Raw genomic sequence first — 19,135 nt, 5'->3', positions numbered from 1 at the left:
ATATAACGTGACGTTTTGACGCTACAACAAAATCTTTTTAAACGTAACTTAACCCAGTCTGTCTTTATCACCTTCCCTTGTCGGAGTCACCCTGTTATTTTCAACAAAACATATTGTGATATAACTGTGATGAAACTGTTGTCTCACATAACGTCTTCATGGTCTCTTCATTAAAAAATGCCCAATCACCTTCTTCCCTTATCGGAGATGTGTAATATAGGACTTTAAAGGGAGGTACCGTGTTTGAGGAGAGCCACACTTCGAGCATGTCAGCAAAAACAACCTACCAAACGAAAGGAGTAGGGGACTTTCTCAGAGAAGATAAGATAAATCTGTCCGGATACCCAGCTGGAACTGTTCAGTACAAACTTACGTCATGAAGCTTACCGAGTATATGATACAAACAATTTGAGATACGGAGTTAAGGTAATGAATATGTGTTAATCAAGAATACGCATCGATGAAGTATGAAAACATCATGGCGAAGCTCTGGCATCAGAAAACATTCAAATTTAACAATAGCTCAGCAGTACCACCAACATCTGCTTGGAAATTTTCAGAACCGGTCGACCGTATGTATACACAAGAAATTGCGATCACCCTCATGGGGCAGGCGAATTTTAAACGACGATTCTAGAATTGTCTGTCTCTTGAATTTGCTTTCTCAACCTGTTGAGCGACGAATGTGATCAGCACACTGACAGCACACGCACACAACCATTGGTCAACTACGGCACCGAAAACATGACCCCCAGCAGTAAATGCTCTAGCGACAGAGGGGAATTTTATTTTCTATTTTAGCTTTTAGACAGACAAGGACAATGTGGCGCTGCACTCTATTCTTTCACAGTGCCACATACAGAGAGCAACAAGCCCCCTACTTCACCTGGGTGGAGTGAGGAAACTCGTGTAAAGTGCCTTTCCTAAGGGTAAAACCTCGATGGCGTCGGGGGATTTGAACCAGGAGAACACTCTGTCCTTAATAAGCCACATGACCCAGCAGGATTTTTATTCCTTCTAGTCGAGACCAAACACAAATACCAAGCCCTGGTTACTATCAAATACAAAAATTTAATACAGATTATGATAGAATTCTATTTTATTATGTTCAGGGTCAAAATGTTGTGACATCAATATTGAATCATTGATATTTAATTTCAGTACAGAAAAGGGAAAAAACACAATATTCTTAAAATAAATTTGCTATTTCTTCTTCTGATTCATATACTAGTACATGTATATACATGTCAGTAAGAATAACATCATTGCTCGAAGAAAGAAAGTTATTTAATATGGAGGAAGCAAATCTACTACTTGTTTTTCCGAACCGAAATGGGTTGAACCAAGGAGGTTTGGTTGAACAAAATTTATCTGCTGCAAATGGGAATTTATTAAGCTTTGGTTCGCGTTTAACAACTTTAGAAAGACAATACCCATCCAATACACACGTTTCGACCAAGATGATAAAGCAAACTAATATAAGACGCGTTAAAGTTTGCCTGGCTACGGTCTATTTTGACAGGACAAAAACAAACAAAAAAGTAAAAAGCAATTATTTCGGAATTAGTTAACATAATGTCCCGTTTTGTGAATCACGAAGGATCTTTTAGGATGAAGTGTATCCTAGCGTGTTAGGGGATTAGCGTCGGAGTGGAAATAAGTCTGGATTCTTTGTGTTCACGTCAATCAACAAAAGAGGCTCAATTGAACCTCTTTCACGCACAGAAAAGAGACTCAGCAGACGATCCATTTAGCAGTTGACGATTTTGACATCGTTGGTGGCGGAAACACACGAGAGTAAGTACATTTATTTCTGGTAACGTTACAGACTTTTACCTAGTTTGGTAGGCTTATGTAGGATTGATCCAGTTTCACCTGGATTGATCCGGTTCATAGATCGATTCAGACGACATGTCGCCGTAGCCAACTATAACTAGCAAAGACAATTATAAGATATAAAAAGAAAAGAAAAATCGAGCATAACGATGAAGATTATGGCTATTCAGCAAATGCACTACGACCACAGGCACCAAACGACCTGTGCCATGTAAGTAGACGGCCCTAGACCTATTAATCACGCCCTATATATATATATATATATATATATATATATAACACTCTCGGGGATACTTCTTTTTCAAATGCAAAATAGGATCAGATATTAACTTAAGAAATCTTCGCGATCCAAATGACGAAATCGTCCTGGTTGTGTTATCTGGGGACGACCTGGCTGATCTAGTTTTCTTCCCTGCTTATTCATTAGTCAGGCCGAAGACGTTCTCGTCGGCGAGTCGGTACAATCAACATCAACATGGCCAACAGGCCCACAGGCCCAGACACGCACGCCGAGCTCCTCATGGAGGGGAGTGGGCTGAAAATCTACCGTCAAAAGATGCAGGCCCAGAAACAAGAGCACGACTGGGAAATGAAACTGTTGGAGAAAGAAAGGCGATGGGCCTGGAACTTCGACAGGTAAGGAGTCGGCTGCTATAATAGTCAAATAAACACATTTCGACGACACCAACCTGCAGGATGGAATATCGTATCAGTCAGTAGGAAGGTGATGATTGTATACACTTGTAAAACCTTGTTGTGAATAAAAAAAAACTTCTCATCCAAGACATGTGCATTTGAACATAGCTTTTTAGTACTAATAGGCAGACAACATGAGACTTTGACTAAGCAAGGAGGAGTTATAAGGATTGATTTTAAGTCTCCTTGAACTTAGTCATCCATTCCATTTCCCCTGCTCGGGGTAATTTTTAGCCAGCCTTTATAAAACGTTGTCTTGTTGAAACGTTTCAGGGTCGAACAGAACCGGCTGTTGTCTCGTCTGGAGAGCATAAACAAGCGCATACAGGAGATAAATAAGAGGAATTCCAAAGGACAGAATCTGCAGACGAAAAGGATGCCCTTACTGAATCACAATAAACGCATGCAAGGAAACATCACACACAACAGGTACAATATGTCATTACAGAAATTGGACAAAAACGAGAAGAATACATTTTCATATCTAGAGGACCGTTCTTGTGGGGAGACATGAGACAGCCAGACGTGTTCCAAGACTCACGCGGTGTCGCCAAAAACCAAGGAACTCTTGGTGTTGATACCAAGAGCCGAGAACCAACCGTTACGGGAAGCCATCTTCCGTCGGTGTCTCAAAAAACAAGATCCAAGGACCATCGCGTCTCTTCCAACTGTAGTTTAGACAACTCACAGCTCGCTAATTCCAACAAACTACCCTCGATAAAGAAGTCAAACCACAAAGGTTCCTCAGAAGACGCCAAAGAAGAAGTCAAGAACTCAGTTAAACCCAGACTAATCCGCCGAAGAAGCATGGACCCCAAACTTCTTGCATCCCTCTTGAACGTGGACGAGTCTTCAGTTGAAAAACAGAATCAAGTTTTCCAGAGAGTGAGACTAAACTCTGACGCGGCTCTCAGAGGAAACTCTGAAGATCCGCAAGAAAAATCGGAAGAAACCGGAAAGAAGAAGAAGCTTCAGCGTAGAACGAGCATAGCGTCGATGCACATGCCGAGTGATCTGTTAAAAATCGGCTTCCCTGAGTTGGGATCCGGAGCACAACTGTCGCCGGGACCCGCAGGTACAAACGACAAAGACTTCCCGGCGAGCACCAGCTTTTTCCCTCGGGCCCGGCGAAGCTCCCTACCGTTTGTGTCCACCATGACTGACGGCAAGTTTACGAAGCTAGGCTCAAGAAAAATGAGCATCGGAACCACAAAATCGAGAACCTCATCGTTGGACAAGCTCGAAAACGCGATCGAAGAAAGCTAGGAACATTCACGCCACTTGGAACGGGAGGAAACCATGAAGAATTTGATGCAAATCGTCATGTCGATCGAGTCTAGTTTGCCATTATCACTAAGGAAGAAGGAACAATGAGGACAATAGATATAAAGTTACAGCGCATGTTAGCATAAGGTAGGGTAGGACAAGTGAATGTTTGACAGTAAGATTATAATGACATGACGACATAATATAAAGGTTTTCTACCTCGCCGACATTTTGCCAACTTGTCAGCTGCCTTTATCAGGTCGTAATGCACCCTGCTACTCTTCGCCGCATGGTGGCGTTGTGGCAGGAATGTAGTCCCAAACGTGACAGGCTGTGCATCCCCCTCGTCTGTTTCCATGGCGGAGACATTGGATAGATTTCCCATGTAAGTATTTGTTTGACCTTTTTGGCTATTCTAGTTATGCTCTGTTGCGTTTTGCATTGTTTGGATGGTCTTAATATTTATATAATATCAACAATGCGTTATGTAAATGTAGTAATGTACTATGTTAATGATATCTATTTTGATAATTGCAGATGTCTTCGGACTGCATACTACAATTTATTCGCGCAGTATAGTAGCGTTCATTTGTAAGCAGAGGATTGTAACCTGGCCGTACCTCTAGAAAATAAAGGCTTTGACGTGACTTTGACTTGACCTCTGGAGCTAGAACTAATAACTATCCTAAGTAATCCAAGTTCAATTCTACTGCACAAGCCGAACACCTCATCTTTTATAACTTTGTATGTAACGTTCATTTCCGTGCTATCAAAATATTCTAAATGCATTTGTAACTCAAGGTTTGTCTTTAAAAATGTAAACAAAAATCACGTGAATAATCAAATGGTTGTAAGGAATGATTATACTAATACTGTCACGAATCATGGTTTCCTTAGTGTTTATGCTATGGAGGCCATTTACAGCCACCTGCTGACCTTGTATAGTACTGCAGGTCAATATGAAAATCATTTTGTTTCCTACGTGAAAACGGCCATTTGGTGTGTTTGTTTGTACGTAACAGTGTGAGTCCGCAGTTCTACAATCGGCATTTGAAGGCTAGGCACGACAGGGACACTGACAGGAAATCGTGGGACATAGGTGCCAGAAAGGTCCCAGAACGGTGGCAGGAAATTGCGTTGGTCCCAGTCCATAGTTTTCCCATTGCCTGTGGCAGGAAATAGAACTCGCCCAGGTTCAGGTTAAGGTCGCTTCATTTTTTTTGTTTTTCTTTATTGATTGATAAGACAAGAAAATTACCGAAAGTCTAAATATTGCACGGTGGTTTGAGGTCTGCGAGCTCTTGCTGTTGTTGTTGCAACCTGCTGGTACTGAATACTAATGTTTACAGTAACATTTTATCATGCAAAATACTTCCTCCACTAAGATTATTTCCGCAGTCCTTATTATCAAATATCATTCATCAAGATTCAGTTCCACTGAAACCATTTCAAATCCGCTTTGAAGATGAAAACTGAAGAATACTTTGCTTTATCAATATTAATTAATTTGCATCATGAATGAAATTCCAGAAATCCACTGGGTCTTATTAGGAAAATTAGCATATGACAACAAATTGAAACTTCACTTGAAAGTTTATCTGTGTTGGTAGAAGTTTGTTTGTTTGTTTGTTTTATTAGGATCTCCATTAGTGGTACACTATTCTTCCTGGAGTCCGAGTCAGAAGTCATTCTCGTAACTCGAACCAGAACAACAGGGACAAGAATAGAGGCATTGTCCTGCCGTACATGAAAGGGTTGTCAGAACGTCTCAGGAGGGTTTTCGCATCTCACGGGTCAAGACCTACTGAGGCCTACCAGAACCCTCCTGAATACCCTAGTAGCACCCAAGGACAAAATCCCCGAGGAGAATAAGTCTGGAGTTGTTTATCCCATACCTTGCCAAGGTCAAAACATCAAGGCCTGTGTAAGGAAACATACATTAGAGAGACGGAAAGATCACGCAGGACCAGGTTCCTTGAACACAAACGTACGACAACCTCGGACACTCATTCTCACTGGACAAAGAAAGGATCTTGGATGCCGAGACGGAATTTTTTGTAAGAGAATAAAAGAAGCCATCTACATCAGGGCTTTATAACCATCCCTTAACACTTTTTACAGAGACGGGGGGCGTCACAGACTTTCTGCAACGTACGGTCCACTGCTCACCGATTCATGTGTCCTATCTGCATAACATGACGTCACAGAGACAGTGGATTACTCATTCCATAAGGACTGGAGTTGATCGGCCGAAAGTGTATGTATGTGTGTGTTTAGAAATGCAGTTTAATCTTGATACAGAACAAAATTGAAAGTTACAGGGCACTAGAATTTGAGGACGATATTAGCATACAACCACCTGTTTGCATACTTAATGAGCAAATTCAGCACGTCAAATTATGTCGCCCTCAGCGCTGTGGTAATGCTAATGCTGTAAAAAGGCATGTTTTGTTAAACGCATTTTCTGCACTGCACCAAAACAATATGGTCAACATACAGCCACTGTCTCTTTGGTCGAGTCAATAATTGCAATTGGTTGAACTGCTGTTAAGGGCAGTTAAACAGTGCGGTATAGAGTGGCATTCAGCAGGCCGGAACAGCCACTCCTTATTAGGCCCCACATTTAAGGCGATCTAGCTGTAACCTCGCTGCAACCTAAATGGGATTTGTGTAGCCCTTGATTTTATAATCGGAATATCGAAAAAAAGTATGATTGAAAAGACAACAAAACATACAAAGCGTAAAAAGTTTCGTTCTTTTCTTATCTGTAAACTTTGTTGAGCGCACAATCAAATCACTCGGTCGCAGGAAGGTCACCGCCCTAGTGGAAAGGGGGTAGAACAATGTGAATTGGGAGATAAATGGCAAGGAAATGCAGTTCGTAAGACTTATTACTTTGTGACGAAAGTCGTTTTTTTAATCAAATCATACAATTCTACTCTACAAACTACTCATTTTTTTGTAATTTTGTATGTAAGTTCAATTTCCATGCAATAAAAGATCATTTTATGTAAAAGAAATTACGTGAAACGTGCATGCATGTCCTGCATCACTGCACGTAAACAATCTGTTTAATCACCACGGCAAACAGAATGATCGATTGGGCTGACACTAGTGACAGTGTACAATGTCGTAACTAGCCGGGTTAATCCTTCCTACTTAACGGATTAGGACGATGGGAACAGGGATTTCCCTGTAGCTGAACTGGTACATGTAGCAGTCTCACAGTTGAGCTCCTGGTTCTGATTAGTTGGTGTTGCAGGACATCTCAGTTTGGGTAACACCCGTCTTTGGGATGGGACGTACGTAAAATGGGTGTCCCGTGTTCGAAGAGGTGCCCCGTGCACGTTAAATGGAATGGGCTAGCAACTACTCAGTATAAGATATACCCTGCTCCTGAAAAGGTAATTTGCTGCGTGCCCTATGTGCCACTTGGCACTACAAGGTGAACGACAACAACGACGATTGGAATAATTTAGGTAAATTCCGTACGGCCACGGCAAGTACATTTTATGAATGGCATTCTCTGCAGACTGCAAAGCTAATGCGAGAGCGCGAAAAAAAACCAAGACGGGCAAAAAATATCAAGATCCCCAGAAAATAGATACCACAAACGTTATAAAACGGGTTGAAGCGACAAAAGAACATGGTGTCACAGCAACAAGGACTTTAATTCTCGTATTCAAGAAGTACAGAAGACATAAACGTTTTTTATTCAGTGTAGTTACTGATGCAGCATATCTTATAAGCTCACGGGTTTCAAATTTTCTCATTTATAAATGCATGTGCAGAAGTGATCGCATTTTCAAAAGCATCATGCATAATATGGCTGCTTTGAAGATTATAATAAATCATGTTACATGATACGCCGTTGACATTGATGCGATATGATGCTGCTATACACTGTAAGGTTCATTACACGTGTCAGACATCTACTTGTGCTATTCTACCTTAGCCTAACCAGCGTGAACACGTCATCTATTGTCCCCATTGTGCTTTCTTTCGTAGTGTTAATGGCCAACTACTAGACAGTATAGTCGATGGACATGACGTTTTGCATCAATTTCTTCATGGTTTCCTCCCGTTCTGAACGGTCCGAATGTTCCTCGCTTACTTCGCTCACGTTTTCGAGTTTGTCCAACGATGAGGTTCTTGATTGTGTGGATCCGATGCTCATCCTTCTTGTAGCAGTTAAGCACAGCTTCGTAAACTTGCCGTGAGTCGTGGTGGACACAGACGGTAGGGAGCTTCGCCGGGCCTGAGGGACAAAGCTGGTGCTCGCCTGGAAGTCTTTGTCGTTTGATCTCCACTCAGGGAAGCCGACTTTTAACAGATCACTCGGCATGTGCATCGACGCTATGCTCGTTCTACGCTGAAGCTTCTTCTCCTTTCCGGTTTCTTCCGATTTTTCTTGCGGATCTTCAGAGTTTCCTCTGAGAGCCACGTCAGAGTTTAGTCTCACTCTCTGGAAAACTTGATTCTGTTTTTCAACTGAAGACTCGTCCACGTTCAAGAGGGATGCAAGAAGTTTGGGGTCCATGCTTCTTCGGCGGATTAGTCTGGGTTTAACTGAGTTCTTGACTTCTTCTTTGGCGTCTTCTGAGGAACCTTTGTGGTTTGACTTCTTTATCGAGGGTAGTTTGTTGGAATTAGCGAGCTGTGAGTTGTCTAAACTACAGTTGGAAGAGACGCGATGGTCCTTGGATCTTGTTTTTTGAGACACCGACGGAAGATGGCTTCCCGTAACGGTTGGTTCTCGGCTCTTGGTATCAACACCAAGAGTTCCTTGGTTTTTGACGACACCGCGTGAGTTTTGGAACACGTCTGGCTGTCTCATGTCTCCCGACAAGGTCGACAAGAACGGTCCTATAGATATGAATGTATTCTTCTCGTTTTTGTCCAGTTTCTGTGACGACATTTTGTGCCCCTCTCGTGTGAACTTTCCTTGCAGGTGTTTGTCGTTATCCAATAAGAGCGTCGTTTTCGTCTGCAGATTCTGTCCTTTGGAATTCCTCTTATTTATCTCCTGTATGCGCTTTTTTATGCTCTCCAGACGAGACAACAGCCGGCTCTGTTCGACCCTGTAACGTTTGAACAAGGCAAGGTTTAGATAAAGTAAACATAGGCGGGCTAAAATCACTTAAACAAGGAACATGGAATATATGAATGACTTGGTTTAAGTCTCACTTTGTCTGTCCGACTAAAAAAAAGCTACGTTGAAATCTTTAAACAATTCAGTGTTGGCGATTACTGGGTCCTAAAAAATTGGGGTAAACTTGCATCAGATACAGATGTATATAGATACAGATTCAGATGTATACAGATGTATACAGATGTATACAATATGGATACGTATGTCAATACACTGAACATTAAGTGCGCTGCCCATGGATTCGTATAGGGATGGACCGACACATTCTTAAGTATATCAAGTGTTCAATGCCTTGAATTATGTTAAAACACAGTGTGAAATACAGGAAGTCTGTTCTGTGCCTTGCCTTGCCAGCGGCCGACCACAAATAGTGTAGAGTCGGCGGGAATTTTACTAGGGTCTGTCGGGATTCGGAAACACAGCTCACTCCCCTTAGGCCTAACTACAAACTCCTTACCTGTCAGAGTTCCAGGCGATCCGTCTTTCTTTATCCAACAGTCTCATTTCCCAGTCGTGCTGTCGTTTCCCTGCCTGCATCTTTTGACGGTAAGTTCTCAGCCCGTTCCCCTCCATGAGTAGCTCCGAGTGTGCATCTGTGACTGTGAGCCTGTTGGCCATTTTATACCTCCGATGAGAAATGTGTTATGTAACTAATTATAAAAGCCTCGCCCATGATGAGTGAAGAACACTAGACCGACCAGATCGGGCGCCTGATTAACCAACATTACACAACTTGGATGGTTAAGTAATTTGGGTTGCGACGATTTTTTCATCTTATCTTATCTTATCTTATCTAAACTATTTTGCATTTGAAACCACAAAATATCCCCTAGAGAGTTATATGACTTAAGTACAGTTACAGGACTGCCCAGTGAAGAACAAATGATGGCAAATAAATTGTATGGCACGTGTGAATTGCCATTTGGCGCAGGTGCCTGACTAGTGTGCTCACAATATATTTTCAACATTGACCTAGAATCTTAGTCTTGAGGCTAGAGCTCTGTTCTTATTTCTGTGTACAATCGTATCTTGCTAGTTATCGGTTAGTAAGGCGACACGTCGTCTAGATCGATCTATAACCGGTTCAATCCAGGTCAAACCGGGTCAATTCAGTATAAGCCTACAAAGTCTACCAGATAGAAATAAAATTACAGGCCGAGTGGTCGCATTAGTTGTTGGTCGTCATACGATTTTGATGTCGTAGAATTTTCAATCAGAACCGACCGCTAACAGCCCTCTCGGTAACAAGACAGCTGAAAGTTGTTCGACAATCCCAAGAATGCTCTCAGTTTGTTCAAGGAGTTTGATTAAACTTCCTTGGTTTGTTACTGTGTGACAGCCCTACGGTGAATGTGACCGATATCAAAATCGACCCGTTAAGTTGAACCAATGAGGTTTTGTACAGATAAAACCTTCTTGGTTCAACTGAACCCTCCACTTGTTCGACACATAAACTTAATGATTGAGAGAATAATTAAGTAGCCGTGTTTTTCTCTCTTACAGTAATCCCCTCATACACGCATGGATACCGCTAAAAACTTAAGTCACAAAATGGGACAATTAAGTTAATTCATCCCGAAGAAGTGCTTTTTAGTTATTTCTAGAAAGAGTTGGAGCCGTGGTGACACAATTGTAAGTCAGCTGGTAATATCGTCTGATGGCATGTGTATTCGGTGTGTATTGCCACTATTGGGTGTGTATTGGGTGTCCATTGTTGTCCCTTGTGCCCAAGTGTCAAAACCAAATTACCTGAAATTTACCTTGGAATATACCCACAGGACTTCATTCACACTTTCAGCATGCACCACTTCCAAATGATTTATTCCGGGATTTTTGAGGTATTTTTCACATAATTGATGGTGCAGCACACAGGGTAGTTTTGCAGCCCACACGCGGCTGTAAAGCCGGCGTCACAATTCATGCGAGCGTCGGCCAAATTTGTAGATCGCCCGACGCTCGCCGAATTTCAAATTCGCCCGAGTGTCGACCGTATTTTTCGCTGAAAACCTGCCCCGTCACAAACTGAACGGAGCTCGGGCGATGTCCGTCGAACACTAATAATCATAAATCCCACATAAGACGGTACCATCTCTTGGACACGGACGAATTCAGAATCAACTGACCTGGTAACAAGCTCAAATTTGGACCAACTTTACTTTCTGAGTTGTGGCAAATCTGTCGGGCATGAGTGAAGTGGGTGGGCACACTGAAAATAATAACCTAAACAGGAATTTTGTCATAAACCAATCCGAATACTAGCGCAGGAGCCACAAAGTCAACAGATCGGTCGTTTAACCCCAATCCAAACATTTTCAGCAAAAGGAAATCGACCGAAGCTCGGGCGAACGCCGTCCGAGCTTCGGCCGACCGTTGATAAGCTTATCGACGCCCTGCCGACGCCTGGGCGTGCCTCGGCAGACAAACATAGATCTAAAATGACTCAGTAGACTTTCAACTAGTCATTTTGTGGAGGAAAAACTTAGGAAGTCAAGTCAAGCCTCAAAAGTCAAGCCCAAGTTCATTAATATATAAATTGAAACATCCAAACCAATACCAAAAAAGAAACAAGAAGTATAGTCTTCGGTGTCCACATTTTATCTATAATAAAATTGTTTCAATGAAAATTTGACTTTGCAATTCAATTCAATTCAATTCAGTTTATTAAATTAACCTTGCAGCGTTACATAAAAGCTGAATTGTGTTGATTTTTACACAAACACTGTACACAACATCATCCACAATTGATAAAAAAACAGTACGCATGTAACATAACATAACATATAACAGCGCATAAATTTCCAATATCCGTACACAGTTAAGAGCAAAAGCCACTCGTCTAGAAACATCATTGGTAATCAAACTAACAGTATGGGTATTACTGAGTTGCCTTGTTGTACAGGCGGATAGCCTGGTGCAGGAATGAGTTTTTGAGTCTCTGTGTACGGGCTGCTGGTACAGTGATGGCCGTGCCATTTCTCAAGGTTCGCCCTGAGGCAAGAGCCCTAGCAGGAGGAACCATGTCGTGCAGTGGGTGATTTTCCTCCAGCATGTTTCTGAGTAGTTTTACAGCTGCAGCCTCACGGCGTACTTTCAAAGTTGGCAATGTGGGCACCTCCCTTCTTCCCCCCCAGAGAGATTATTCGCAGCGCTCTCTTTTGTACCCTCTCCATGTTCTGCTCCTGCTCTTTGTTACAGCCTACAAGTAGCACGTGGCCATACTCTAGTACAGGTCTAATCAATGTAATGTATATTTGCAACAAGTCAGCAACGCTGGTTCCCTGTTTTGTAAGGAGCCTTAAGTAGTGGAGTCTGCGAGAGGCCTTCGTGACCATAGAGCTGACTTGTTCATTAAAAGTCAAATTCTTGTCCAGAATAAAACCCAGGCCCTTGGCTATCCCAACACATGGCACTTGTTGTCCCCCGAGACACAGTTCTGGTGGAACAGGAACTGATCTGTTAAAGCAAATTTGTAGCAGCTGGCTTTTCTTGCCATTTAAAGTCATCTTGTTGTCGCAAGCCCACTCGTCAAGCTGGGACGCTTCCTCCTCCACTGTCTTGTCACTGTCGGCCACAGCCACTTGGAGGGTACGCGACAAGCTGACGTCATCGGCGTAGCCTAATTGAATTGTGTTTTATTAAAAAAGTTCGGCAGCATTCTGATATTAGTATTAGTTAATATTAAAGTATTATCTATCATCTGTGTAATAAACCAAGCTGTCGTTACCTTTAATCTATAAACAAGAAGGAGTTCGGCCGGAGCCCGTCAAAGCTACCATGGATACGAGTACAACGCTCGCCCGAAGCACGCCTTACTTTTCATGAGTCGGCCGAAACACTGACGACGGTCGTCCGATTATTGTGCAAAGCCCTGGCGAGGTTCGCACGAGGCCGAAGAGTTCGGGCGACCTCCGACCGACCAAAAATCGGGTCTAAAATCTTCGGATGCCCGCCCGAATATTGACCGAGCGCTGGGCGTTGCTCGGGTGAGCTACGGGCAAACTGTTGACGAGCTGTGCGAGTTCAAAAATCGGCCGAGCTCCGAAAATTCGCCCGAAGCCCGTAGAATCGACAGGACGTCGGTCGTACTTCGCCCGAAAATCGCCATTTGGAGCTCGCCGACAAGTCGGCCGAGCTAAATTCTTCATTTGTGACGGGGGCTTTAGGGATTCAGGATGTTTATAGGCGCGTTGTTTATACTGTACTGGCGATGTAGATTACTGTTCGAGGTGTGGCTCTCCTCAAACACGGGGCTTCTGTTTAACGTCCTATCCGAGAGACGACCGGTTCCGGACACGACACGCCCCTAAAGCCGGCGTCACAATTCATGCGAGCGTCGGCCAAATTTGTAGATCGCCCGACGCTCGCCGAATTTCAAATTCGCCCGAGTGTAATAACGATTGTCAGGGTAGCCATTGCAATTTCAGTAATTTTCAGCCATAAATTGTTGGATTCTTGAGGGTCTCGGAGGGGGGTCCCAGAACGCCAGAACGAAAAATAGCTGGAGGGTTTTAATTATATGGCTGTTCATAGTTCCACATACCTATCACACATACAAAGTATGAGCCAATTTGGCCGACCCCCATCTTCCCACCTCTGCCTGGTTTTCTCATGCAATGACTCTTAAATAACTTTGTCCACAGACCTTATGAACGACGCCCATACGTCCCTTTATATAACACTTTATAATTTCCGTGTCAAAATATCGTATCAAAAAGTGAACCTTTCACAAACGTATGTACGTGTGAGATGTTGTGATAGGGACGTATAAGAAATCGCAACGAAAGCGTGCTACGATTTCCCAGAATATCGCATATCATGGCAACGTTGTGAATATTTCAGAGACGAATCGTTATTTCGTTACAATGTGATAAGCAATGTTATGACACGTCACGATAGAACACAATTACTATCCGGTAGTACGAGTAACCACAGCCCTGTCAGTCCCTTCAGCTCGTGTGCCCTACATGGAAAGCTAAGCATCATTATCTTCGCCGAGTACTATTGTACTCGGGGAAGATTATGTTTTTGGTTGAGCCAGATGTTTGGTGGGTCTGTATGTATGTCAAGAGCACAACTCAAGAAACCTTTGTTGAATCTTTATGATTTTTGGTAGGTGTGTAGTGGTTGTGCAAAGAAAGGTCAAGTTAAAAAATGGTTTACCTCGCGTTTTTCAACAGTACTGCAGCGGAATTTTAATGTTTGTGTGTTCATATGTAGGCAAAAAAAGTGACGGAAACGTTGATGGATCCTCATGATTTTTTTCTAAGTGAGTAGATGTTGTGAACACGGAGGTCAAGTTCAAAAATGGTTTCCCTGACATTTTCCTTCACTATTGCAGCGGTCTTTGTGTAGATGTAAATTTGTATGTGGACAACATAACTCCAGAAGATGTTTATGGTTCTGTATGATATTTAGTGGATGGGTAGGGTTTACATAAAGAAGGTCAAGCTCGATAATGGGCCTTCTAGCGGGTACCTAAGGTACTGCAGTGGAGCTTCAAAATTTTGGAGCATATTTTCTGAAAGTGCTATGGTCATTATATTTTCTGTGCTAGATAGCTCATGCCACAGGAATTAAGTTGTGTAAGTTTGGGCCTCCTAGCTACTTATTTGGAACTGCAGTGGGTGTTTTTGTTTTGACCTTCGGACATGAATAACTTGAGAAGGGGTCGACAGATCGTCGTGAAGTTTGGTATGTAGAGAGCTCAGATGGTGCTTTACACAATCACTGACTTATTATGCTAATCAGGAGCTAATATGCATAATTAGTAAGGATAGTTTGTGAATCCACTACATTTGTTTAATATGACGTCAATGCACATATTTGGTAATGTTATGTTTTGTTTAATATGTTATCTAAGTTACTCTAGTTTCATATCAATTTTACTTCACATTATGTTTTGTTACTTGTTATTTTATGTAAACAACTTTGTTTGGGGATTTCCCCCCCAGGGCTCATTGAAAAACGCCAGCTGGCGATATGACTCCCCTGGTTAAATAAAATAAACAAACAAACAAACAAACAAATATAATGGGGCATGTGATAGTGTTCCCGAACAGGTCAACAGAGGGCCTTGCCTAAAAGTATAAAAAAACAGATGAGGCACATGAATAAACAGAAGGGGAGGGGTCTGCATTCCAAGCAGATGTGTGGGTCCGGTTGGTTTTTATCGTGTTCAGTTTAGGCATTTTTCGTCCAACTTACGGCTGGAGACATAACGAAAAGGGGACAAAATAGAAAGCCTGACATAACACGTCAAAAACCAGCCGTACCCACTCCTCTGCTCAGAGAATGCACTGCACCAAAACTGCACCACTGCTATTACCTAGCACCGTATGGAGAAGTCACATGTACTATGTCTTGCAAAATGTGTATGATATGGAATAAAGATTTATTCTATTCATTTATATTGACTGTACCATTTAATTATAACTTTCAATTTTTCGATGACCAGTTACAACTTATATCAGCACACTATACACATATACTAATCCTGTACCACCAAATGATTTTTATCTCTATCTTCTAGACTGGACTCATTCTCTCCCCCCCAATCATAACTTTCAAACGGTATGGTGTATGATCAAGTTTGCAGGGGGTGATAAGCATGTGAATATTAATCACTCTCCAAAAATAAGCCTTGATTATTTGGCGAAGATAATGTGTTCGTGGAACTCTAGTTCTTCATAACGATGTCCTCTCATCCCAAACTTGATGATACTCCGCCCACTTGAAAAGCAAGACAGCGTGTGCTGATAACTCTCTTTTCAAAGGCAACCGAGGCAATATTAGGGCCCAAAAATGGAAATAAAAAAAATGCTGAAGTCTTTATGGTAATGACATTTACTAACATTGTTTAGCACATGTGCGTAATAACTTTATAATTTTAGCACTTTAAACCCGCGCAAATCGTGCCGTGCGATGATCTCCTTAGTTTTGCGAGCCTACAATTAAAAAAACAACTCCGGCCACTATTTTCAGTGAGTTCTCACATCACGACAACGTCGTATTTTTGCATCATGGACGTCGCTTTACATTGTGATAGTTTTATTTGAACTAATCATGTATAGAAATGATGATATCAAAATCAGGTTTTCGGGCCCTAATACTGCTTGGGTTTCCTTTAAAGTCGTTGAACCAGGAGATTGCCAGGTGGGAGATGGAGCAACCTACCGAGGAACAGTCTCTGTGACCGGAACAGGCAAGACGTGTCAGCGCTGGGACAGTCAGACACCCCATGATCACAGCGTAACACCCGCTAAGTACCCGTCATCCGGACTGGATCACAGCTACTGCCGGAATCCTGAAGGCGAACGCGGAGTTTGGTGCTACACCACGGATCCCAGCACTAGATGGGAGTATTGTGACGTCTGTGGTAAGGTCTGATTAACCTTGACGTATCCATATGCATAGAGTTCCGCTGAAAGAATTCGTAGTGGAAGCGTGATGTTGTTTTCTGAAGTTCTGAGGGGAACTGTTGGAAGATGTAAACAAGATTCAATGCTGTGGGTTACCGATTTCCTCGGACTCGTTGCATTTATAATATTTCGATGTTTGGGTACTTTACTCTTATGGGTATAGCGGCTAAGTTATTTCACGATAGAGATAAGAAGCCAAGTCGGATCGACTACTTTCGTACGGATTGTGGTTTATTCGTGTGATCTATACTCTACTATAGGTCTATACAATGCCAATAGTCTACACAAGTCTTTACAATGGTCTAAGGTAGTTGCGGTTACAGATATTTACAGTTACAGAGAGAGATGCGACTTAACTTCAGTATATACAATCTACGTACTGTCGGAGAGCTACACAAACGCGGTACTAGCCTTCGGAGCCCAAGCTGCATCTTGGTTCAAAACTGACGCTCAACCAATATGCTAATGTTGCTCTCACCAGCTAGCCTCGCTATTGGTTGGTTCCCTATATGATGTAGTCACATGGTGTGGGCTTGCATGGTATAGACTACTTTCTTGAAACATCTTCATATGTCTTTAATCTAATACTTCCTGCCCTAGGTCGGCTATCCTGACTGTTACACATTTTTGGGTCCTTAGTCAAGGAAGCCATTAACCTGGCATCCAGCTGCATTCTACCGCACGCGTGGTTTGGCCGGGATCTCTTCGGGGCAGAAGGGCTTTCCGGCCCCGGAGTAATCTTTGGCATCCAGTAGTAGTTTTACGTGGCAGGAGTTCAATGGTCCCCCGTTTATCGTGGTGGCAAATTTAACTTCTACCGTGTAAAACATCCACCTAGTGCCTGAGATAACTCTGACGACAGAGAGCTCTGTCTGATTCCTAGTCGTTGATCGGCACTAAGGCGGATCCGTAGAAAATACAGAAAGGGGATTTGATACACGATCCCTCGTCGTTGATCTGGCAAGCGGATCTGTGGAAGATACGGAAAAGGGATTTGTTAGCATCCGTAGATTATCACAAGGCATTTCTGTCGTTGATTGGGCCCGCGGATCAGTAGAAGATAAGGAGAGGTGATTTGCTAGGATTCCTAGTCGTCGGTTGGCCAAGATGATCGGGCCGTAGAAGATACGGAAAGGGGAATTGCTAGGATCTCTCGTCGTTGATCGGGGCAGCTGATTCGTAGCAAATACGGAAGGAGGATTTGCCAGGAACCGTTTATCCCAACAACGCCCTTTTACGGTTGGGTGGGCCAGCGAACCGACGACAAGTTTTTATAAGACTATAAAAAGATAAATAGAAATTTGTCATTAGATTTTCAATGCTGTTTCAGAAGAAAAAAGGACATTATGAACGACGCCCGGCCATACGTCCCTTTTTTTACATCTTTTTACATAATTTCTGTGTCAAAATATCGTATCAAATAGTGCCACATAAACAAGCTTATATATACCTGTAAGATATTGTGATTGGGACGTTTAAGATATCGCAACGATAGCGTTCTACGATTGCCTACAATACCGAATGTAATGGCAACATTGAACACAATATGTAACGTTATATTTCAGAGACGAATCTTATATATTGTTACAAGGTAATAAACAATATTATGAAATGCTACGATAGAACACAAATACCATCCGGTAGTACGTGGGTAACCACAGCCCTGTCAGTCCCCTCCAGCTCGTGTGCCCTACATGACAAGCTAAGCATCATTACACCACATCTGCCTTCATAACGATGTCCTCCCATCCCAAACTTGATGATACCCCGCCTCTTGAAAACCAAGACAGCGTGTGTTGATAACTCTTTTTTTAAAGTCGTTGAACCAGGAGATTGCCAGGTGGGAGATGGAGCAACCTACCGAGGAACAGTCTCTGTGACCGGAACAGGCAAGACGTGTCAACGCTGGGACAGTCAGACGCCTCATGCGCACGACAGGACACATGCTAAGTACCCATCATCCGGACTGGATCACAGCTACTGCCGGAATCCTGACGGCGAACGCGGAGTTTGGTGCTACACCATGGATCCCAGCACTGTATGGGAGTATTGTGACGTCTGTGGTAAGGTCTGATTATGTAACCTTTACTTCTTTGTTATGATCTCCTTCCATATTCCTCTGCTATTACACCTGCTCCTCGACATGTCAATGTTTGCATGAACATTAGTCAATATCCTTTAAGGACTACACATCTACACATAAATCAATATCCTTCAAGGACTACACATCTACACATCAATCAATATCCTTTAAGGACTACACATCTACACATCAATCAATATCCTTTAAGGACTACACATCTACACATCAATCAATATCCTTTAAGGACTACACATCTACACATCAATCAATATCCTTTAAGGACTACACATCTACACATCAATCAATATCCTTTAAGGACTACACATCTACACATCAATCAATACCCTTTAAGGACTACACATCTACACATCAATCAATATCCTTTAAGGACTACACATCTACACATCAATCAATATCCTTTAAGGACTACACATCTACACATCAATCAATATCCTTTAAGGACTACACATCTACACATCAATCAATATCCTTTAAGGACTACACATCTACACATCAATCAATATCCTTTAAGGACTACACATCTACACATCAATCAATATCCTTTAAGGACTACACATCTACACATCAACACATCAATCAATAACTTAAAAGTGGAACATAACCGTGTTGCGATGGGAAGGGCGTTAAGAAAGAATAACGATGCTCAGCTTGGCATGTTGGTGG

Source organism: Branchiostoma lanceolatum, chromosome 4 (genome assembly GCF_035083965.1).
Source record: "Branchiostoma lanceolatum isolate klBraLanc5 chromosome 4, klBraLanc5.hap2, whole genome shotgun sequence".
Taxonomy (NCBI): Eukaryota; Metazoa; Chordata; class Leptocardii; order Amphioxiformes; family Branchiostomatidae; genus Branchiostoma; species Branchiostoma lanceolatum.
Note: the sequence above shows the minus strand (reverse complement) of the source record.